This window comes from Eurosta solidaginis, chromosome 1 (assembly GCF_040869045.1).
Source record: "Eurosta solidaginis isolate ZX-2024a chromosome 1, ASM4086904v1, whole genome shotgun sequence".
Lineage (NCBI taxonomy): Eukaryota > Metazoa > Arthropoda > Insecta > Diptera > Tephritidae > Eurosta > Eurosta solidaginis.
This window is the reverse complement of record NC_090319.1, coordinates 108,775,467-108,800,828: the sequence shown is the minus strand read 5'-3', so window position 1 is coordinate 108,800,828 and position 25,362 is coordinate 108,775,467. Positions and strand designations below refer to the sequence as shown.

The following is a 25,362-nucleotide window of genomic DNA, read 5'->3' as shown; positions in this document are numbered from 1 at the left end:
AATAGAATTGTCTAGACAAGAATCACAAATATTAATTAATGGACTGAGGACGATCAAGACGCTGTTTTCGGAAATGTTTTCATATCCAGTTTAAAGTTTAAACATCAAAAGATCCATAATACTATGTCTCCACGGCACCAAAAGCAAGTTTATTTCGGAAGATTCTTAATTTCAGCCGAAATTAGCTAATTTCGTTATGTGAAAACTGTCAAACGAAATTAGAAATTCTTCTTAATTTCATCGAAGTAAGACCCAAATTTAAAGCTCATAACTGTCACCCGATCGAAAAATACGGCAAAAACTAAAGGAAAATTTTAAAATGTTACTGAAATTCAGGGCAAAGACGGAAGGTTTCAAGTCCAGGTCAGGTCAGATAAGAGCGTCCTGGTAGCCAATGATCAGAGAGTGCTCAGACTAGACGGAAGTAGTCTACGTCATCCTAAACGGAGGCAGCCTTGAAGCATCCAGCGAATGTGATAATGTTCCACCGACTCCTCACAATTATCGCTAATGGAGCATTCCACGGTTGGTACGGGACAAATCGTACACATATCTTTTATTTTTAGACCTTAACTAAAGAAAAACTATAACTTTTTCAGACAAAGTGTTAAGTGCATTAATATTGTGTGGTACATGTCGTAAGTAAAAATAGAAACCTCTTTAAATATATGTAAATGTGAAAAAATCACTCGTTTTTACGGGACACCAGTCATTCAAGTGAAACTTGAGAAAAAATCACTAACACTAACAGCGTGATTCTAATGCGGTAACAACTTTCTTCACCACGGCAACTTTCTTCATGTGGTAACTTTTGTACCCTTTTGGTATTCTGCCCACGAAAGTAGCCGGATAATTGTTTACCCACAAAAGTAGGTGGTTACATCGAAATAACCACACAACAGCTGTTGTCTAGAAAAAGGCAAAACTGAAAAATAAAGAATTGTGAGCGCAAATAAGTAAACATAATAGGGGGACTCATGAAAGCATATAAACTTATAAGGTGTAAAATTATATCCATTTACACACGCTGTTATATGAACGCACCTAGTAATACTCTTGATAAACTTGATTGTTTATCAGATGTATTATTGCCAAACAAAAATTTTTATTGTTATACTAATTAAAAAATGCCAAGATTAAGTGAAAAATCAAAAATGACTTGCTAATGTTGGAGATTTCTGATGAAAATGCCTGCTATAATGTCTGCAAGGTTGCATTCCTTTGAGTTTACCGCGTTTACACAATGAAATGTGCGCGTAAATTTATACAAATTGGGTAAATGGTTTTTCATACAAAATTTGACAGTTCGTTTACGCACTAGATAAATTTATACGTTTACACACTTTATAAGGCATTTATACGGTTACATGAGTCCCCCTAATAGTAAAAAAGTGTTGCGTCTTGCTATACATATTTGTTTCCATGTACTTTCACAGTATAACAATATAGCTATGTAAAAACGTATGCATGTATGCACATATGTATATACACATCGTCCCGTTTATTCGTTAACATCGTATCTACGAGTGACACATTTTCGGTAAAGCCATGGCGGAACCATACACGGTGGCAGCATGGTGACATACCTACAAACATAAATAAAAATTCCATGTACTTCGTTTTTGTAAATTCGATGGACAAATGTCAACATCTTACTGCGCCGGAAGTTGATGTATCAAATTAAATAAAAAAAAGTTTATATTCAGCTGTCCCATGCTGCCACCTTGTATCATTCCGCCATGGGTAAAGCGAAGAAAACCAACTTTTAAATTTCACCACAGACACTGGTGAGTTTTTCGGTGATGACAGCGTTTCCACTTTGGACAGAATCGCGAATAAAACAACTGGTAACGATTTTCGGTTACATAATGTTCTGGGTACTATTTTACCGGTAACGCTAAGAATCGGGCCGTAATACTACATTTACGCTTCGATTCTGAGCGTTACTGGTAAAATAGTTCCCAGAACATGTAACCGAATATCGTTACCAGTTCTTTTATTCGCGATTCCTACCCAAGTGGTAACGCCGTCATTACCAAGAAACTCACCAGTGTCTGTGGAGAAATTTGAATGGTAGTTTTCTTCGTTTTTACGGTTGCCACTTTGGTCCATTTGGACCAAAAATGGTCCCTTCCAACCCCATTTGGTCCGCTGGTCCCTTTTCTTCAATTTTGGTCCTTTTTAGGCAGTAGCCACAATTGGTACTTTTCTTTCTTTTTCACTCAGGTAAAAATTCACAATATTGCCCAAAAATTCGCCACACTTTCGTTAGCCCCCATATAATTTTGAATTTACTTCAATGGAACTCTCACGATAAGAAATTGCTCAGTCAGTAAAATGTACCAGAACAATAACATTTTATATATAATTAAGCCAGGCAGTTAAAAGAAGAGTGTTGGCAAACACATTGTCGTTAATTGTTGATGAAATAACCGACTAATAAAAAAAAAAACTTGTTTTATAATAATATTAATAACGTCTAGATATTTCGATCGGTTATACAACTCTATGTAAAATATATGAAAATAAAAATTTCTTCTCGCCTAGCATAGCTTATAGCGAGCACTCTGTCGTCACTTTCAAAACTTATACAAAGAAATTCGATGCATTACTTCTCGTTTGGAATTTTGATATTTAAATCTTTCTCACCCAGCTCAATGAGTTCAAGGAATTCCAGTACTATTGTGGTGTTAAGCCACGCAAGGTAATTGAAAACTAAGTATCTTCGCACAAGAAATATTGTAACTCGAAGACAGAACGATGCAAATGCAAAGGAGATTTGATTTCGGAAGAAATGTTTTGTATAAAATTATTCCCGTAGGTGCTAGCAGAATCCCTGAGTCCTGGGATCAAAACTCACACTTACTGAATCTAGGCTCTGATATTAAGTTTAAACGCTAAGAGAAAAGGTAAGCATCTATAAAAATTGCACTAACAAAATTGTTCGGCAACACCAGAACGCAAATTTTGAACCGTTTCTTACTAAAAGCTAACTGCGCCATACATTTTATTTCATTGCAGTCAACAACATAATGCTGGAACCAAGAGCTTTGTGACCAAAACTAGGTTTACAACGTTTGGTTGGTGAAAGACATAGACTTATCCTATGTCAAAATATAGTAGCAATTTTGGTTGCATGCACATATATTTGTTTGTTCAGCTTGAATTAAAGGAAAGTCTTCACTATGTTTAGTCAAATTTTATATAGAAACATCCTAAAATTTTGTATTTTATACTAATAAAATAAAACAAAAATTTGGTTCTTTTTTCGATGAATTTTGGTCACAAATGAAAACATGGTGTGGCAACCGTGTTCGCTTTACCGAAAATGTCTCACTTGTAGATACGAGGTCATAGATGAATGAATTTGCAACTCTTTGTTTCGAGAGAGCGCTGTCAAAATGCACATTTTTTATAACATTTATCTATGATGCCACTCCAAACAAAAATTAATAGATCTGAAAATGGGGATTTTTGACATACATTTCGGCGATTATAGTTTCAATCATTTAATAAAATGATAGTCGTAAAATATTTATTTGCTTATATTTATTTTACAATAATACGACTAGTTAGAGTTAAATATAAACAAATCTAAGTAAAACTAACATTTCGATTAAATTAATTAGTCCAATATTGTAACTGCATTTAACTCGCAGTGAAAACCATATATTCTTTTGAAATTTCAGTAAATCGGACCTATAATAGTTAACATTATTTAATGGATGGGCTTATCCTACATGTCTGGCGTTCCAGGTTCTGTGATCAAAATGGACTAGTTCATATTTACAAAACCTGTTTTTAGTGATAACTTTTGAATGGGAAATAATATTTACCCTCCGCCTTCGAACTAATAATACTTACACTAAAACAAGTATTTTTATCCTTTTTCCCATAATTTTTGAACGCTAATCTACAGTTATGGGTCAAACTAAAGTTTACCAAAATTTTTGGCACGGTTTTCGTTTTGGCTGGCACATTTTTTGTTCTGGCACCCGCTTCAGCTGGCGCGAGGGATTTATCTGTGATTGTTGCCAGCAACAACTAGAAGATAAATCCCTCGTGAGAGCGAAAATATGACAGCGTAAGCAAAAGATTCGTATCAATCTAATCTATGTACGAGGTTAACGAATAAACGTGACGATCGATATGTATATCCATATTATGCATGTTAGGTTTCTACATAGGTATATTGTCATTTATTCAGTGAAAGTACATAATATAAACAAATATGTATAGCAAGAGGCAACACTTTTTTACTATTATCTTTACTTATTTGCGCTTACAATTCTTTATTTTTCAGTTTTACCCTTTTCTGAATAGAGTTAGGTTCAATTGACCGGGTCTCTGAAGTGAACTAGATCTTCGATTTCGGTTCTATTTGTTCTTTTAGTTCATTTGTTCTTTTAGTTCGTTTTATCTAATGTTATTCTTTCTATCATCTCGTTCGCGACCATACATACATACGTAAATTCATACATACATACGCAGAAATTCACAGTGAGCACGAATGTCGATGATGCCACTTACACTAAAGATATGTGTGGTCATCTTTGTGTGTGGCACTGCTACAACAATATATGTATGGACTATTTATGAAAAACATGTTTTGTAAGAAACTAATTATTACATTTATTAAACTTGAAAAGTTCATATTTACAATTTGTGTCTGTACTCTTTCAATTTCCTGGATCTTCCGAAATTTGTAACTTTTTTTTTTGAAGTTAATTATACATTTATATATATTAACTTATTTATTCATAACACATTTAAATATGCCTACACAAAGCATTGCTGCATACACACCCCATTCTATACTTGTTGGCTTTTTCCACGGGGGCGAGCAGCAGTGAACAAATTTACTTGAAAAAAAGAACAAATGAACAAAAAGAACAACTTGTTCGTTCATCAGAAAAAGAACGAAAGATTCGAATCTCTGAAATGAACCAAAAAGCACAACTGAACAAAAAGAACAACTTGTTCGTTCATCAGAAAAAGAACGAAAGATTCGAATCTCTGAAATGAACCAAAAAGCACAACTCTATTCCTGAACAACAGCTGTTGTGTGGTTATTTCGATGTAGCCACCTACCAGGGATGCACCTTAACGTTAAGCTAATCGTTTATCAAAAAATTTCCACCGTTTCCGTTGAAACACTTCGAAATATTATCGATAAAGAAATTATCAAGATAAATTGCAATCAGCTTGGCTAATGCTTTCATCTTTAATGACTCCGCCATCAATCAGGGCCCGTATTACGTGTTACGATCAGTGACTGAAAGCTATTTTCACTCAAGCGATAACTATACAACTGTCAAGCTTTTTCTAAAAATTATAATACGTTATGGATCTAACGAGTACTATTTATCGCTAGTTCAATATGCCATTAATCCGATCCCCCATTTCAGAGCTATTGTGATTTAAAAAATGAGTTTCGATCACGGATCGTAACACGTAATACGGGCCCAGCTTTGCCAGCATAGTTTGAAATTAATAATCAACATAAACAATTTGATTTCATTTTGTATATAATAAGCTGGTCTGATCTATTTATGTGGGGTGCGAATAAGACAAAGCTTTTTCCACCTTACAGCTCAACGTTTCGCTAAGATTTTCTTAGCATCTTCAGGAGCGTAACTGTAAGTTTATTTAGAAATCCATAAAAAAACACAAAAACAACATTAGTAGGTGTTACATATAGGTGCACAAAGTTTAAAACACACATTAAACATTTATATCTAACTTACACTGAAAATGGTAGATTTTTGTTGCACTAAATATTTACGTTAAAAAAACTAAACAATGATATTGTTGCATTAAATTTAACAAAAACATAAACATACAATGTTGATACCATCATTCGTGGTACTCTTGTCATACTAAACTAAACTATAAACATAACAAATAAGTCGCGGCTATTTCATCGGTGTCTTCTTTCTTGTTAATCGTATATTCCCTTTTCTGCATTATACGTAGGCTTTCTAAAGTATATCTCGTCTTTTCTCTTCGTTCCTTATCTAGTATTCTTGTGTTGGCAAAATCAGCTGAGTGGTTGTTTGTTATTGCATGCTGTGATAGTGCTGTGCTGTGTTTTTGTTTTCTTATATCAGCTTCGTGCTCTGCTAGTCTGGTGCTTAAATTACGCTTCGTAGTCCCGATATAAATCTTGTTGCAATTCTCGTTGTTGTTGCCTTTGCAAGTTACTTCGTACACTACATTACTTTGTTGTTGCTGGTCTATTGGGCTTTTTGTTTTTGTGAAGCATGTCGCTAGTGTGCAATTCGATTTGTAGGCTAAGCATACGTTTGGTTTTTGTATAATGTTTGTGAAATTTTCTGAGAGCCTGGGAACGAATGTGACGCTAAAGTATCTTTTGGGTTCATTTGCCATATCTGTAGTTGGTGATGGATTTATTATATTTTGCATTTCTATTAATTTTTGTTGAATTAAGTTATTGGTTAAGTGATCTGGGTAATTATTTTTCTTTAGCGTTCTTTTAATTAATTTAATGTTGGCGTCATGAAATTTGGGATGACTTATTGTCAGTATTTTGTGTATGAAGTTTCTCGCAGTATTTACTTTGTATTTTTTAAGCTGTGAGGATAGGAAGTTTATTAGGCGTCCAGATGATGTAGGTTTGGTGTACCAGTCTAATATTATATTGTTGTTGTTCTTGTGTATTCGGACATCGAGAAATGGGATATTGCCGTTTTCCTCCATTTCCATGGTGAACTTTAGTCTTTCATGATATTTATTAAGAGTTTTTAAGATAAGTTCCGCGTCATTTCTTTTGATTATAGCGAATATGTCGTCCACATATTTCACTAAAAATTTTATGTTTGTGTTATTTTGTTGTTTTAGTTGTGAGAAAGTATTGTCAAGTATTTCATCCATTACTAGTGATGGACGATATGGCTATTTTGAGCTATCAGTGAAAATAGATATGGCTATTTTTGAATCACGGCTATTTTTTATAGCTATAGCGATTTTGAGCTATCAGTGAATATAGATATGGCTATTTTTTACAGCTATGGCGATCGCTTTCATTTATCTTTGATAAGCGAATCTGGAATTATTTGTATACTTGGATATAAAAAATGAATGTTTAAGTTTGTTTACCGGAGTAGATTGAATGTTATACATTAATTTAATTTAGTATACAGAATATATGAACCAAAATTGGAAAAAAAAGACAAAAATATGTACCTTTTATTATAAACTGATGTAATGTGAAATTCTAATTTTCTGAGATGTTATGGTATATATTATTAACTGGCTTACGATAATATGTTCAGTCTCGTATTACACTCAATGAGATGAAACTAGCTGAAATAGATGTCTATGCATCTTTGTTTTATAAATTTTGCTAATTGAAAATGCTTTGATTTTTAAATGTAAGATGAATCAACCCGAAATAAATCTGTATATGTAACACCATAAAAGCATGATTTATTTACTATATTATACTACACCGATGTATTCAGAAATACTCCGTATGAATTTATTCTGAAAGTTGCATTTGGCTGCACAATATTTGTATAGTAAAGTGAATCAATTTTTAATGAAAAATACAGAGGAAAACAAGTAAGGAAGGCTAAGTTCGGGTGTAACCGAACATTACATACTCAGTTGAGAGCTGTGGAGACAAAGTAAGGGAAAATCACCATGTTGTAAAAAGAACCTAGGGTAACCCTGGAATGTGTTTGTATGACATGTGTATTAAATGGAAGGTATTAAAGAGTATTTTAAGAGGAAGTGGACCATAGTTCTATAGATGGACGCCATTTAGGGATATCGCCATAAAGGTGGACCAGGCCTGACTCTAGAATTTGTTTGTACGATATGGGTATCAAATGAAATGTGTTAATGATAATTTTAAAAGGGAGTGGGCCTAAGTTCTATAGGTGGCCGCCTTTTCGAGATATCGCCATAAAGGTGGACCAGTGGTGACTCTAGAATTTATTTTGTACGATATGGGTATCAAATGAAAGGTATTAATGAGTATTTTAAAAGGGCGTGGGCCTAAGTTCTATAGATGGACGCCGTTTCGAGATATCGCCATAAAGGTGGACCAGGGGTGACTAGAATTTATTTTGTACGATATGGGTATCAAATGAAAGGTATTAATGAGTATTTTAAAAAGGCGTGGGCCTAAGTTCTATAGATGGACGCCGTTTCGAGATATCGCCATAAAGATGGATCAGGGGTGACTCTAGAATTTGTTTGTACGATATGAGTATCAAATGAAAGGTGTTAATGAGTATTTTAAGAGGGCGTGGGCCTTAGTTTTATATGTGGACGCCTTTTCGAGATATCGCCATAAAGGTGGACCAGGGGTGTCTCTAGAATTTGTTTGTACTATATGGGTATCAAATGAAATGTGTTAATGATAATTTTAAAAGGGAGTGGGCCTAAGTTCTATAGGTGGCCGCCTTTTCGAGATATCGCCATAAAGGTGGACCAGGGGTGACTCTAGAATTTGTTTGTACGATATGGGTATCAAATGAAAGGTGTTAATGAGTATTTTAAAAGAGCGTTCGCCTTAGTTCTATAGGTGGACGCCTTTTCGAAATATCGCCATAAAGGTGGACCAGGGGTGACTCTAGAATTTGTTTGTACGATATGGGTATCAAATTAAAGGTATTAATGAGGGTTTTAAAAGGAAGTGGCCCTTAGTTGTATATGTGAAGGCGTTTTCGAGATATCGACCAAAATGTGGACCATGGTGATCCAGAACGTCATCTGTCGGGTACCGCTAATTTATTTATATATGCAATACCACGAACAGTATTCCTTCCAAGATTCCAAGGGCTTTTGATTTCGCCCTGCAAAACTTTTTCATTTTCTTCTACTTAATATGGTAGGTGTCACACCCATTTTACCAATTTTTTTTCTAAAGTTATATTTTGCGTCAAGAGACCAATACAATTACCATGTTTCATCCCTTTTTTCGTATTTGGTATATAATTATGGCATTTTTTTCACTTTTCGTAATTTTCGATATCGAAAAAGTGGGCATGGTGGTCATAGTCGGATTTCGGCCATTTTTTACACCAATACAAAGTGAGTTCAGATAAGTACGTCAACTGAGTTTAGTAAAGATATATCGATTTTTGCTCAAGTTATCGTGTTAACGGTCGAGCGGAAGGACAGACGGCCGACTGTGTATAAAAACTGGGCGTGGCTTCAACCGATTTCGCCCTTTTTCACAGAGAACAGTTATCGTCCTAGAAATAAGCCTCTACCAAATTTCACAAGGATTGGTAAATTTTTGTTCGACTTATGGCATTAAAAGTATCCTAGACAAATTAAATGAAAAAGGGCGGCGCCACACCCATTTTGAAATTTTCTTTTATTTTGTATTTTGTTGCACCATATCATTACTGGAGTTGAATGTTGACATAATTTACTTATATACAGTAAAGATATTAACTTTTCTTTTAAAATTTGAATTTAAAAAAAAAAAATTTTGTAAAAGTGGGCGTGGTCGTTCTCCGATTTTGCTAATTTTTATTAAACAGGCATATAGTAATAAGTGTAAAGTTCCTGCCAAATTTCATCATGATATCTTCAACGACTTCCAAATTACAGCTTGCAAAACTTCTAAATTACCTTCTTTTAAAAGTGGGCGGTGCCACGCCCATTGTCCAAAATTTTACTAGTTTTCTATTCTGCGTCATAAGTTCAACTCACCTACCAAGTTTCATCGCTTTATCCGTATTTGGTAAGGAATTATCGCTCTTTTTCGATTTTTCGAAATTTTCGATATCAAAAATTGGGCGTGGTTATTGTCCGATATCGTTCATTTTAAATAGCGATCTGAGATGAGTGCCCAGGAACCTACAAACCAAATTTCATCAAGATACCTCAAAATTTACTCAAGTTATCGTGTTAACGGACAGACGGACGGACGGACGGACGGACATGGCTCAATCGAATTTTTTTTCGATACTGATTATTTTGATATATGGAAGTCTATATCTATCTCGATTCTTTTATACCTGTACAACCAACCGTTATCCAATCAAAGTTAATATACTCTGTGAGCTCTGCTCAACTGAGTATAAATATAGCAAATTCTTCAAACTATTATAAAAATATTCTTAGCAGAAAATTAGCCACCGACTTCAGTGCCCTAGAAATTAGCCAGAGAATTCAACGATATACAAACCATATGACAAAGCTTGAACTGCATTCTCCCAAAAAACTTAAATTTTGAGTTAATCTGTTTACAATAAGACGAGTGATATATGTTTCTATAATTCTTTTATTTTTCCATCAAAAACACAAATGTTATACAACTGTTAACGGATAAAGCCTAGAAGTATTAACTTATGAATAACACATGCATTAGTTTCATGTCCGAATCAGTTTTAGCAAGCGTAAAATATGCAATTGTTTTGTTGTTTGGGCCAACGTCCCACTTATTTCTATACCCTCCTGTGTTTGCGATTATTTTAAATTTTTATCGTATTCTGTTTCTAGGCGTACAAGTGGACCAAAAAGTTTCTCGTATTGATAACCATTTCATAACGCAATAGCACTTGTGATGGTTCAGTATCTATACCTGGCTTCTCTAAATCGTGAAATGTTGCATCAATATTTTCCTTCCATAATTCCTCTAATTTATTTGTGCTGCTGATATTTGTCGTGCACGCCACTGCTCTTGCTCGGTAGGCACCTTAACCAACCACGGCAAAAACGAACGGTCAGTTATAAGTGGCTTCCATTTTTCTTGATCCCAATTCATATTTTTCAGAGTTTTGCGCTGCACATAATTGACTAAAATTTTAATTTATTCGTTTAAATACGCCTTTTAATATTTACTCCATTTTCAGCTTACCGGCATAACAACACTACAATAGATTCCTGTGCTGGAATGAATCCTAATACCAATACATTACGTACGCCACACGAGTAACATTTTTAGTACTGTTTCTCCAAGTGGACCTGCAGAATGTAGGGTGACTTCCCTATGTTTAGCCATCACCGAAAGATTAACAATTTGTGATCCAGATGTGCTTCCACGCACATTGCAAAACCATTTTTTGCAATTATTGCACATCACTTCGTCGTCGAAATTGTTGTTGCACAAGTTTGCCTTGTTCCGTTCGCCGTTTCCACAATTTCTATGCACAAAAAGCACACTTTTTTCGCCCTTATTTTTTCGTTGTGCAGTTCTTAAGACAACTATCCCCATTTTTCGATAATAGCTGGCAAACTTTTGTAAAAGTATATTTTTTCCAATTTTCGAGAAAATTATTCCTCTTTGTATCCAATAAACCTTTTTACTCAGTCGGAAAATAAAGAACACAGATGAGTAGTGATGAACGATATTTGACTATCGATGATTGCATCCCCGCTATCACTATTAGTATTACCCTGCAAAATTGTTGGATTACGTGTTCCATTTTCTTCATGTTGGAGTACTCTAACAATACTCCTTTGCAATGTGTTTGTGGACCACCATCAGCCGATCAATGCTCGCTTTTTAATGACCGTGATCACGACACGATGACGATCGAACAGAGTTGCCAAAAGTAAAATATTGCATACAAATAACTGATAATAAAATTTTACTTTGGCAACTCTGATAAAATGCAACAGCGCACTGGTTTTATGTATACATACTATAGTATAGAGAAATATTAGTTTCTTTATTCACGCAAATGCTAAATAACATAAGAATATTTGTAGAATAAAATATAAAAGTTGTATTGCCCCTCTTCATTTACTTTCATTTTAAATTAAATTCACTGCGATAATTCTTTCCGACAACACAATTCCTCTTTAGTACTTTGGCATATGATCCTCTGTGGGTGCTCCATGGAGTACTACAGTGACAGTACTTTGGAATGTACTCTCACGTATGTACTCTATGGAATACTCACAAACAAAGCGAGAGTGGGATCACCTACTCCTCTCCTAGGACATCGCAATGTTAATTGGAGCACATTTTTTGTATGAATACAGATTAGATTTGGAGCAGTCCTATACTCCCAAAGGAGTATTCATTACATTATTTATAGAGTACTCCCGTTTTTTGAAGGGTAGAATTTCATTCTGAAGGAAAATCGCCAATCGCTATTGGCGATATTGTGCCAGAGGTGATTGTCATTCAAAAGAATCGAATGAAGGAAAATCGCCAATCACTGATATATTTGGATTGCAATAGCTATAGCTATTAGCGATTTGTCAATAGCGGCGATGCAATCACCAATAGCGAAATATCGTTCCATCACTATCCATTACTATATCTACAATCGTCGGGGAAAGGGGGTTACCCATGGGCATTCCAAAAGTTTGAGTATAAATTTTATTGTTGCAAACGAAATAGTTGTTGTCCTTTAGGCAAAAGTCTAATATGCTTTCAAATTTATTCTTTGGTATATTTGTTGTTTCTTTAATTCTGTCCCATTTTTTCATTATTATTGTCGAGGCTAAAGTGGTCGGTATATTAGAGAAGAGAGACACAACATCAAACGACACCAACACATCTTCATCACATATATTTACATTAGATAACCTTTCTTTTAGGTCATACGCATTGTTAATGTTGTATTTCTCAGATATTAAAGTTTGGAGAATTTTTCCAATATGTTTGGACAAAAAATAACACGGAACATTAGTGGACGATACAATAGGACGTAGCGGACATTCAGGCTTATGTGATTTGGGTAATCCATAAAGTCGGGGGGCCATGGCTGTCGAGCTTGTCATTTGTTGCTTTTCTTTTGCACATATGAGTTTTGCCTTATGAAGATCGTATACAATGTTGTCGTTTTTTCTCTGTAGAGTGTTCGTTGGATCATTACGAATTACCTTGTAAGTTTTCTTGTCTCCTAGTAGCTGGTCAATCTTTTCGTTGTATTCCGTTTTGTATAGAGCAACTGTTTTATTCCCCTTGTCTGTGTCTGTGATAATTATGTCATCTTTGTGAAGTTTAAGGAATGTTTTTGTTTTCTTGTATGTTTCAATTATGAATTTTTCTGCTGAGTTATGACGTATGTTTCGCTTGTAAAGTAAAATTCTGTTGCTTAATTTATTTCTTGCTACTTCTTTATCCTTTTCATCCTCTATTGTTTGAAATATTTGTTCCATTTCAGCTATCGTGCGTATGGTTGAGAAATTTTGGTTTGTTGTTGGCAGTGTAAATTTTCTGCCTAGTGAGAGGAGCCATTTAACCTCTTCGGGAAACACAATGTTCGTTCTGTTAACGAACCAGTCGGTGTTTACGTTGATTCCCAGTTTTCGTAATTTTTCGCGCTTAAGATCATTTATTTTTCCTTTAAGTTCTGTTTCTTTTCCGAAAACATACGTCATAACTCAGCAGAAAAATTCATAATTGAAACATACAAGAAAACAAAAACATTCCTTAAACTTCACAAAGATGACATAATTATCACAGACACAGACAAGGGGAATAAAACAGTTGCTCTATACAAAACGGAATACAACGAAAAGATTGACCAGCTACTAGGAGACAAGAAAACTTACAAGGTAATTCGTAATGATCCAACGAACACTCTACAGAGAAAAAACAATAACATTGTATACGATCTTCATAAGGCAAAACTCATATGTGCAAAAGAAAAGCAACAAATGACAAGCTCGACAGCCATAGCCCCCCGACTTTATGGATTACCCAAATCACATAAGCCTGAATGTCCGCTACGTCCTATTGTATCGTCCACTAATGGTCCGTGTTATTTTTTGTCCAAACATATTGGAAAAATTCTCCAAACATTAATATCTGAGAAATACAACATTAACAATGCGTATGACCTAAAAGAAAGGTTATCTAATGTAAATATATGTGATGAAGATGTGTTGGTGTCGTATGATGTTGTCTCTCTTCTCTAATATACCGACCACTTTAGCCTCGAAAATAATAATGAAAAAATGGGACAGAATTAAAAAAACAACAAATATACCAAAGAATAAATTTCAAAGCATATTAGACTTTTGCCTAAAGGACAACAACTATTTCGTTTGCAACAATAAAATTTATACTCAAACATTTGGAATGCCCATGGGTAACCCCCTTTCCCCGACGATTGCAGATATAGTAATGGATGAAATACTTGACAATACTTTCTCAGAACTAAAACAACAAAATAACACAAACATAAAATTTTTAGTGAAATATGTGGACGACATATTCGCTATAATCAAGAGAAATGACGCGGAACTCATCTTAAAAACTCTTAATAAATATCATGAAAGACTAAAGTTCACCATGGAAATGGAGGAAAACGGCAATATCCCATTTCTCGATGTCCGAATACACAAGAACAACAACAATATAATATTAGACTGGTACACCAAACCTACATCATCTGGACGCCTAATAAACTTCCTATCCTCACAGCCTAAAAAATACAAAGTAAATACTGCGAGAAACTTCATACACAAAATACTGACAATAAGTCATCCCAAATTTCATGACGCCAACATTAAATTAATTAAAAGAACGCTAAAGAAAAATAATTACCCAGATCACTTAACCAATAACTTAATTCAACAAAAAATAATAGAAATGCAAAATATAATAAATCCATCACCAACTACAGATATGGCAAATGAACCCAAAAGATACTTTAGCGTCACATTCGTTCCCAGGCTCTCAGAAAATTTCACAAACATTATACAAAAACCAAACTTATGCTTAGCCTACAAATCGAATTGCACACTAGCGACATGCTTCACAAAAACAAAAAGCCCAATAGACCAGCAACAACAAAGTAATGTAGTGTACGAAGTAACTTGCAAAGGCAACAACAACGAGAATTGCAACAAGATTTATATCGGGACTACGAAGCGTAATTTAAGCACCAGACTAGCAGAGCACGAAGCTGATATAAGAAAACAAAAACACAGCACAGCACTATCACAGCATGCAATAACAAGCAACCACTCAGCTGATTTTGCCAACACAAGAATACTAGATAAGGAACGAAGAGAAAAGACGAGATATACTTTAGAGAGCCTACGTATAATGCAGAAAAGGGAATATACGATTAACAAGAAAGAAGACACCGATGAAATAGCCGCGACTTATTTGTTATGTTTATAGTTTAGTTTAGTATGACAAGAGTACCACGAATGATGGTATCAACATTGTATGTTTATGTTTTTGTTAAATTTAATGCAACAATATCATTGTTTAGTTTTTTTAACGTAAATATTTAGTGCAACAAAAATCTACCATTTTCAGTGTAAGTTAGATATAAATGTTTAATGTGTGTTTTAAACTTTGTGCACCTATATGTAACACCTACTAATGTTGTTTTTGTATTTTTTTATGGATTTCTAAATAAACTTACAGTTACGCTCCTGAAGATGCTAAGAAAATCTTAGCGAAACGTTGAGCTGTAAGGTGGAAAAAGCTTTGTCTTATTCGCACCCCACATAAATAGATCAGACCAGCTTATTATATACAAAATTAGATAAATTAACTGATCGGATAAATACGAAAATTTGATTTCGTTTTGATATGACGGAAAACGAAACAAAATCATTTCGTTAATTTGACGTTCTTAACGTTAATAAATGAAACGAAATGACTTTGTTTCGTTTATTAATGTTAATTATCGTAACGAAATGATATCGGTTCGTTGGTTAAGCATGCCTGCCACCTACCTTTGTAGGTAAAAAATTATCCAGCTACTTTCGCAGGTAGAATACCAAAAGGGTATTGTAATAACTCACCTGTTATACTATGCGTACACAATAATGAGTCACACAAATACGTTAATAAAGTATCTTTAATTGTAGTTGAATGTTGCACAAATATTATGGGCTCGTAGCCAATGGGTTCACAACCATACACCTGTAATTCATATATTCAACTAACTAGGTAACTAACAACTACTCGCTGGTCTTCATCAAACGTCATCCACTGTCATGAGTGCAGGCACACACACATACAGGTCTATACATCTCTCCCTTATTTTTGAGTCTCCTTTCTAGCTGTGAATTTGAGGTAGTGCGAATTGTTGATGATTATACTGTTACAGCCTTATGCGGTAGGTGTTGCCGACGACGCCTCGCTTTGTGGAACCATGTCACTTGCGGCCTTCGTTGGTACTGTTGTCGTGGTAGCAGACTGTGTAGCTAATTCTGCGGCGTTTTGGTGTTCTCCTGAAATAGAAGGATTAGCGTTTTTGGTAACCGGCAGTCTTTTGACATGGCTTATGTTTCTTCTCAACGACTTCCCATTCGCCGCTATCGTCACTTCGTTTCCATTTACTTCATTTACTACATACTCCGTTGGATCGAACGCTGGTGTGAGTTTGTGTGGGAATATAACATTTCGTAAAACCACTTTATCTCCCACTTCAATATCAGGTTCTTCGCTCCGCGCTTCGTATCTGCCTTCTCTTTCCCCTTCCACTTGTTGATCATGTCTAAATCTCTGGCCGCTGAATCCAGCATATCGCCTGTCAAGTCTTGTATCCCCGGGATCTTATCTCTGATAACGCGACTGAACATAAGTTCAGATGGTGATGTCCCAGTTGTACCGTGAAGAGTAACATTGTACATAAGCGTAAAGTCCTGAATTTCCTTCTTGTAGTCTCTTTTGTTGTTGTGTGCTATTATTAAACGTTTTACTAACGAGCGGTTCATATTCTCGACCTCTCCATTAGCCTGCGGCCAGTATGGAGGGGTTGTGATTAGTTCCATGTTGTGGGTTTGACAGAAACTCTTAAACTCCCCACTCACAAACTGCCGGCCGTTGTCCGCTCTTAATGAATTTGGTATCCCCAACCGACTAAAAATTTCTCGCAAAATGGAAATTATGACTTCAGATATAATTCTTTTAGTGAACTTGACTTCTTGATATCGGGAATAATAGTCGATCAATACCAATACGTATTCGTCATTTGGGAGTGGACCGAGAAGATCAGTGGCCACGCATTGCCATGGTCCATTCGGAAACGAGTGCCTTTGCATTGGTGCTGGTTTATTTGGCTGACAAACTAGTAAGCAATTTACGCATCTTTTCACAAATGATTCCGCATCTCTGTCTATTAATGGCCACCACACTTTGGACCGTAATCTCCGCTTCATGGCTGATTCCCCCGGATGTCCTTCATGGGCCAGCTGTAGCGTTTTCTCTCTTAAAGTTTTTGGTATAACGATTCGAGTGCCTCGAAGTAAGATGTCGCCTACCGCCGACAATTCGTACCGGAATGGATAAAATGTGCTAGTTTTGTTCGTCTCCCACAAGTCATTTTTCACGTATGATACAGCGTCTACCAATTCCTGATCCTTGGTACTTTCCTTCGCAACCTCGCATATTCCCATAGCTGAAGGTATGGAGATCTCGACAATGTGAAAAATGTTATTGTTGTGGTCGTTGTCAAAGGTGTTTGCATTCACGACTTTGCAGAGCCTTGACACGGAGTCCGCAATATTCTCTTTGCCTGGCCGATATGTGACCTTAAATTTGAAAGGTTGTAACCTAAGGAGCCACCTTTCTATCCTAGCCGGTGGTTTCGACGTCGGCTTGAAGATTGTCTCTAGTGGCTTATGGTCAGTGACTAGCTCGAATTCTAACCCCATCAGGTAATAGTAATACCTCTCGACTGCCCAAACCAGTGCCAGACTCTCTTTTTCCGTTTGAGAGTATCGCTTCTCTGTGTCTGAAAACTTTTACTTGAGAATGATATGACTTGGGCCTCGCCAGCGAGATCGGTTTGCACCAATACCGCGCCTAGCGCAACTGGACTAGCGTCCGCTATGACCCGCGTTTTTTGTTAGGGTCAAAATATGCCAACTTAGGTATCTCAGAGAGAGCGAGTTTTAGTTTGTTGAACGCATCTTTTTGGGGTTCATCCCAAGTGAACCTGCAATTTAGCTTCAGTAAACACCTTAACGATTCAGTCGTGCTAGCGAGATCGGGGATGAATTTGCCTACGTACGTTACCAACCCTAAGAAGCTTCTCAACTCTTCCTTTGATTGTGGAGCCCGAAAATCCCTGATGGTCTGGACTTTACTAGGATCTGGTGCGATGCCCTCATCGGATAGCAAATGGCCAAGAAACTTGAGTTGTCTTAACTTCCACACACATTTCGCTTCATTCAGTAGGAGATTGTTGTTTTTGAATATGCCTACCACTTTTTTGACAGCTTCATCGTGTTCTTGCTCTGTTCTTCCGAATATGATGATATCATCTATGTAATTTAGTGCGTTTTTGCACGAGCATAAAAGCTTTTCTATCACGCGTTGAAATATTTCAGGAGCTGAGTTTATTCCAAACATCAGTCTCTTGTACTGAAAGACGCCCTTGTGTAAGATAAACGTAGTGATGTGGCGGCTGGACTCGTCCAACTCTAACTGGTGGTATGCCCATTTCAGGTCAATTCTTGGAAAGAACTTGGCTCCTCTTAGTTTGGTCATAAATACCTCAAATGTGGGGAGTGGATAATTCTCGCGTAATACGGCTTGATTTGCCCTGCGCATATCGATGCACAGTCTTATTTCGCCTCCTTCTTTGACGACAATCACTATTGGTGAAATCCACGATGTGGGTCCCGACACCGGCTCAATTATATCCAGTGCAAGCATTTGGTCTATTTTATCTTCGACCCTCTTCTCCAAAGCCACAGGGACTCGTCGCATTGCCTGTTGTACCGGCTTAACATCTGGATTTATTGATAATTTAATTTTCACCCTCAGCATTTTTGGGAAAGGTTCTACTCTATCTACCCGATTTACGTTTGTTCCCAGCCTCAGTACTCCTAGCTTCGTTGCCGTGTCGCGCCCTAATAGTGACTGACATCCATTTTCGATCACGTAGAAGGTAGCAATTCTTTCTACATTACGTATTCCTATCGGTGCTTCAAATACTCGCAGGACATTAAGTGTTTGATTCGACGCATAAGCTTTGAAATGAGTGGGCGAGTCTTTTCGTTCATTCCATAGAACTGCTGCATTGTTCTTTAACAATTTAAAATCATTTTCACTAACCAAGTTGAATCGCGTACCCGAGTCAATAATCATTGGTATGTCACAACCCCCAATGTCACATCTCAGTTTTTCATCATCAGACGCGTCATTTGTAATCTTGAAGCAATTCAGCTCTCGAACTTCTTCTTCCGGTTCGCTTCCATCCTCCACATTACGCACCTTAAACGCCCTTGACCGCTTTTTGGGTGAACTATGTCCACTGCTGTTGAGTTTGCGCTTTTTGGTCTTGCATTTTCTTGCGAAATCTCCCACCAGACCACATTTGTTGCATTTAGGAATCTCGCTGGACATTTCAAGTCCTTATTCCCGTGACCTTTTTGACCGCATCTCATACACTCTTCCACATCATGTCTCCCTCCGGATGTTTTGGCTGAAATCCTGTTGACTTTTTCTTCGCTTGATTTTGTGAACATGGACCCCGTTTTTTTACTGATTTGCTCGTAAATTTGACAGGACTCGATTATTTCATTCAGACTCTGTTCCTTTTCGAGCAGTTTCCTTTTAAGGTCAACAGGGGCCCAAGAGTCAATAATTTTGTCTTTCACGCAAATTTCGACAATTTCCGACGCCGTTTTCCCAAACTCGCACTTAGACACTTGATTTCTAAGACGCAACAAGTATTTATTAAAATTCTCGCCCTCGCTAGGGGACAGATTGCGGAACAGGTGCCTCTCAAAAGTCGAGTTACGCTTTGGTGAAAAATATTCGTCCAGCTTATCTAGCAGTACTTTGAAAACATTTGTCTTCCCATCGGATTCAACCAAAGCACCCGGAATATTAAATGCCACTTCCTGTAGCTGTGGACCGCCCAAATGTAACAATTTGTTCTTTTTCTTTATTTCATCATTTATATCTTCTGCCTGAAGATATAAAGAGAAGGACCTATGCCTCTTTTCCCATTCTGATCGTATCAGCGCTCTATCAATATTATCGCACAGAAACGGGCGAATTTCTGTCATTTTGTACAATTAAATGTACTGCTTTAAATATATCTGAAATCAAATAATTATATGCCCAATTAAATGCGCAAATTTTCTACCTATGGGTTGCCTCCCACTCGGTTGGTTTGTAACCACTGCAGTGTCTTTAACGCCTGCACCTCTGACAAAATTCAATTCGTCACCTCCGATTCGTGTCTGCTCTAGACAAAATTTAATTCGTCACTTGCAGTCTGAAATCAGGTAATTAGATCTGCTTTGATTATTTCTGATATGCAGAATTGAATGTGCTAATTTCTTTCGGTTATCGTATCTATTTATCAATAGCACAATTTAATGTGTCTCAGCTCTAGCGAAAAATCTCTGTAACGAAACATTTTGTCGTTATCAATACTGCAAATTCAGCGAGTAAATATTCGTCTGAGCAGAATCCACAAAAGAAAATGGCCGCCACCTCCGCCACTTCCAATTGTGAAAATCTAATTTTTATTTTCGATCTATCGATCCCATCCTCGTCGCCACTGTAATAACTCACCTGTTATACTATGCGTACACAATAATGAGTCACACAAATACGTTAATAAAGTATCTTTAATTGTAGTTGAATGTTGCACAAATATTATGGGCTCGTAGCCAATGGGTTCACAACCAACACCTGTAATTCATATATTCAACTAACTAGGTAACTAACAACTACTCGCTGGTCTTCATCAAACGCCATCCACTGTCATGAGTGCAGGCACACACACATACAGGTCTATACAGGTATAAAAGATGCCACATGATTTCGTTACCGTGGTGAAGAATGTTGTTACCACACTAGAATCGGGGCGTTAATATAAGTTGTGGGACACGTGTGAAATTCAGTTTTCAAATTGAGATTTTCCTTTATACTTAATACTAGCGTGTTCCGCCTACAACACCGAATATCCTGGGTTCAAGTCCCGGCCAAAGCAACATAAAAAAATGGAAACAAGTTTTTTTAATTAGAAAACTTTCTAAGCGGGGTGGCCACTCTGCAGTGATTTCGGGAGTGAAGCATGTCGGCGCCTTTTATTTTTTACTAGCTTATGACCGTGGGTTTTACCCCACGTTTCTATAAAAATATGCAAGCTACGCGTAACTGACCATAGGTAAAACATGAGTTGGTAAGATTGGCTTCTGCTACAGCTAATGACTGTTTGGTTATGATATAATCATATTTGTAACAGGATTCCCCTCGCGTAGTTGAGGTTGACAATTGAGTTGCATAAGCTCTGAAGCTATAAAAGTTTGTATTGCGCTCATCAATCCCTTGCTTCGCATCTAATGATCGTCCTTGAGCTTCATTGATAGGGATAGGAAATTTGAGGCATTTAAAATTGAAAAGACAAATCTATCGGTATCAATGGAATCCTTGGTTTTACACTATTTTGTTTTCGAAATTTTCCGATAAAATGAATTGCTTCAATGATATCCGTAAAAATTTTTTGATGAAAAGTCTTGTCCCACTACATAAGCGTGGAGAATCGAAATAACGAAGCATATATGTTATGATATTATAGGCCCTTTTATAAGGATCAATAGATGAGGAGAAATTTCTGATGGCTCAAAAGAGCTAATAAACTCAATCGGATATGCACAGCTTGGGACTCTTCCACGACTGTGTTAATATAGTGATAAGTTGGCTTGGTTCTAGTGATATTAACATCCTTATTTTACGATGCCAAAAATGCCCTTTCTCAAAGCAATTTATAGTTTGTACAGATAGATTCAATATTTGGAAGAAACATTAGATATTTAAGCTTCAGGTGATGTCATAATTTCTCAAAAACTTGCAGGAAAAGAAATCAAATCTGTTAGTAAGGAATAGGAGTTTTGCCATAATCAATTTGAAGAAGTTATTTAGCAAAAGCTGCTGCTGAAGTGTTTCCGCCAAAATGCCCTCTCATATTTCTGAAAAGAGTAAATTTGTGTACGTTAGGCCGTCTATAGACGAAAAAGCACGCATTTACTTCAACTACGGCGGTTCCAGCAAGTAACAGGAAAGCACCACCTTTGGGATGATCATTACACCTTAAAATTACATAATCAATATCAAATTAAACAGAAATGTATTTTTCCGGTTCCTCCATGCGTATGCAAAACCAACCCAAAAGATAACATAAAAGAATACTAAAGGAATAACAGCCAAACCCAACTCTACAATCAAACTTTACGTGTTGAAATAACCTAAGTTTTTAAGGCAGCCATAGTTCTGAAAGTCCTATTAGTCTTGTTTTTTTTTTCAATTCCATATATTACTGGTGCTGTTAGGACTTAACGTCATATAGCTCCATAACAATTTTCATTATTCCATTTGTATGGGAGGTGCCACGCCCCTTCTTACCCACCCCTTATTTTCTAAGTGGTGTTAGGGATTGATCCAATTTAACTCTTTACTGGATTTCAATGTTCTTGCATGACTTCCAGAGTTATGCTGTATCAAGCATTTCGTTTGTATGGTAGGTGCCACCCTCTTTTTTATATTGAAGTTATGTTTAGCCTATGACCATCTTTGGAAGGTTTTTAGTGGGTGATTCAAATTTAGATGTGATCGGCCGCTCCGTTTAGGACGCAACCCGATTTATACCTACATACAAACATTCATAATTTTAACTTTATGTATATAGATAGAAGATGTGGATAGACTGGTAGGTAGTTGTTCATAAAATTAAGAATTGCTATCACAGATAAACGGGATTGCTATCACAGATAAACGTCTGAGGTCTTCTAGAAACGGGGTTCCAAGGAACCTTAGTCGGGCTCTAGCTAGAGCCGGGCATTTACACATAAAGTGTTCTACTGTCTCCCTGGCATTTGGATCTTTGCAGCTTCTGCAGTAGTCATTATAGGGAATGCCCATCTTTTCCGCATGCGTGCCTACTGCCCAATGACCGGTGCAGACTGCTATCAGTTTGCGTGTGTTGGCCCTGGATTTGTTCAGAAGACTTCTCGTTCTCTTTCCATCATACTTTAACCAAATGGATTTTGATATTGCACAGGTGGTGATGTTATTCCACTTTGTTAGTGCTTTCTTCAAGTAGAAGCTTTGGATATTCCCCTTGGCTACTGCTAAGGGTATGCCTATTTCGACACTGGTTATTTCCTCGTTCATCTCCGATGAGCCCCTGCGTGCCAGTTCTTCGGCCTTCTCGATACCCGCTATCTCCCTATGACCCGGGACCCAGATAACGCATAGTTCTAGATTGGTGGATAACTGGGATATGAGTCGCTTACAAGCCCACACTAATTTTGAGTTAACGTGTGGCGAGGAAAGCGCATTTATCGCTGCTTGGCTATCCGACAGGATGTAAACTTTACCAGCTACATTCAAGCCTTCCAGTGATTTGCAGGCTTGCCAAATCGCGAGGATTTCTGCTTGAAACACGCTGCAGTGCGATGGGAGTCTGAATGATGCAGACAAATCTAGGGACTCAGAGTAGACTCCGGCCCCCACTCCCGATTACATCTTGGAGCCGTCAGCGTAGATTTGGATGTCGTCGACCCTTATGCCCGGGTTTCTCTTCCACTCGTTCCTGCTTGGAATGGCGGTATTACAACCGTACTCAAACTTCAGTTTGCGAGGGTAGTAATCTGTCTCGGTACTACATGTACCATCCGGAAGTTTCTTTAGGATACTACTATGCCCTTGCTGAGTATCCTTCCAACACCCAGACTCCCTGAGTCTCAGTGCGGTTTGTGACGATGTACAAAGTACATGCAAGTCGATCGGAAGCAGTTGCAAAATGGGGTCTAAAGCAGCTGTGGGGCAAGTGCGTCCGGCCCCTATGGCACCAACACACGCAGTGCGCTGGACATTTTGCAGGCTGGTGAGATTGTAGCTCTTACTTAGAGCTTTCTTACCAAACATTGATTTGCAGGCATAGAAGGCGATGCAGGCCCTCCGTACCCGCTCTTCGATGCATACTTTCCAATTCAACTTGCAGTCAATTGTTAGCCCCAGATGCTTGGTACTCGATGAGGATTAGTTGCTGGCCGTTTAAGAATGGTAGACTGAAGGCAGGTGGAATGTACTTCCTCGTGAAGAGAAGCAGGTCCGTCTTGTTGGGATTTAACCTAAGGCCACATCCCTGTGATCACCTGCTGAGTTTAGCCAAGGCCCCTTCCATGATTTCGCTCATTACGGAGGGGAAAGGACCAGAGACCAAGATCGCCACATCGTCGGCATACGCCACGATCTTAACCCCCCCCCCCCCCCTCCCCTGCGTTAAGTTTTCCTAGGATTTCATTTATGGTGATCAACCAACGCAGAGGTGAAAGCACCCACCCCCTTGTGGTGTGGCTCTGCATACCTGCTTGCCAACACTAGCTCCGCCTAGCTCTGCTGTTATTTCGCGGTTGCGAAGCAGGGTTGAAATCCAAAGCCGTAGTGGCTCTTCAACCCCTGCCCTACCGAGGGCAGCCTCAATCGCTTCGGCTCTTACATTGTTAAACGCGCCTTCCACATCAACAAACGCAGCCAGAGTAAACTGCTTGTGATGAAGGGACTTTTCTACCGTTCGAACTACCTCATGTAGCGCGGTTTCTGTGGATTTCCCTCTCAGGTACGCGTGCTGTGCCGTGGAAAGTGGAGCCTCGCCCAGAAGCTCCCGTATATGTATATCTAGTAGCCTTTCGAACGTTTTCAGAACAAAGGACGTGAGACTTATTGGCCGAAAGTCTTTGGCTACTTCATGCCTCCTTCTGCCGTCCTTAGGGATGAAAACCACCCTTGTTTTCGTCCACAAGATCAGAATGTGGTTGAGACGAATGCATGCCTCGAAGATCTCCTTTAGTTCCTTAACCAAAGATTTCTGAGTCTTCTGTAGCGTAATAAGTAGAATAACATCCACGCCCGGTGATTTATATGGAGAGAAGCTATCTATTGCTCAGGCAATTTTCTTCTCCGCTAAAAGGTTGTCTATGAGGCCAACAGGTACTTCATGATGTGCCGTCTCTGTATCGCGTACTCCCTCCCCCGATCCATCCGGGAAGTGAGCATCTACAAGGATGTTTAGAGTCTCAGCCGCCGATCCTGCCCATGTTCCATCGGCGCGCTTGACAAATGTCTTATTTGAATGACTCTTGGCAAGAATCTTTCCCAGCCTGGCTGAGTCCTTCGTGGACTCAATCGACTCGCAGTGTTCTCGCCAGGAGCTTGATTTTGCTGTCCATATGGCTTTCTTATACTCCCTCAGAGCCGTCCTGTACTCCTGGAAATCGTCCCTGAAGTGACAGTCGTTGAAGACCCTCCGCAGCTTTGACCTCAGGTCGCTGAGATTTTGTCCTACCACGGTGGGAAGATCTTTTTGCTCCTCGAGAATGGACAGGAGACTTTAAAGGCCACCTGAAAACTTTTCTCCAGAGACCGGACTCGGTCGTCAAGTCTGTCTGTAGATTGGATAGGCGTCCTACTTATATGGAGCC

The 25,362-nt window shown here is 37.8% G+C and overlaps 1 long non-coding RNA gene across 1 annotated transcript; it reads right to left on the bottom strand.

Annotated features, from left to right (window-relative positions):
• Positions 1 to 10,249: 10,249 nt before the first annotated feature.
• LOC137237356 (uncharacterized) lies at positions 10,250 to 11,461 on the bottom strand. Its single transcript, XR_010948923.1, has 2 exons — positions 10,844 to 11,461; positions 10,250 to 10,782 (listed from the first exon to the last, which is right to left on the bottom strand). It is a non-coding gene; the product is annotated as an uncharacterized lncRNA (long non-coding RNA).
• Positions 11,462 to 25,362: the final 13,901 nt, after the last annotated feature.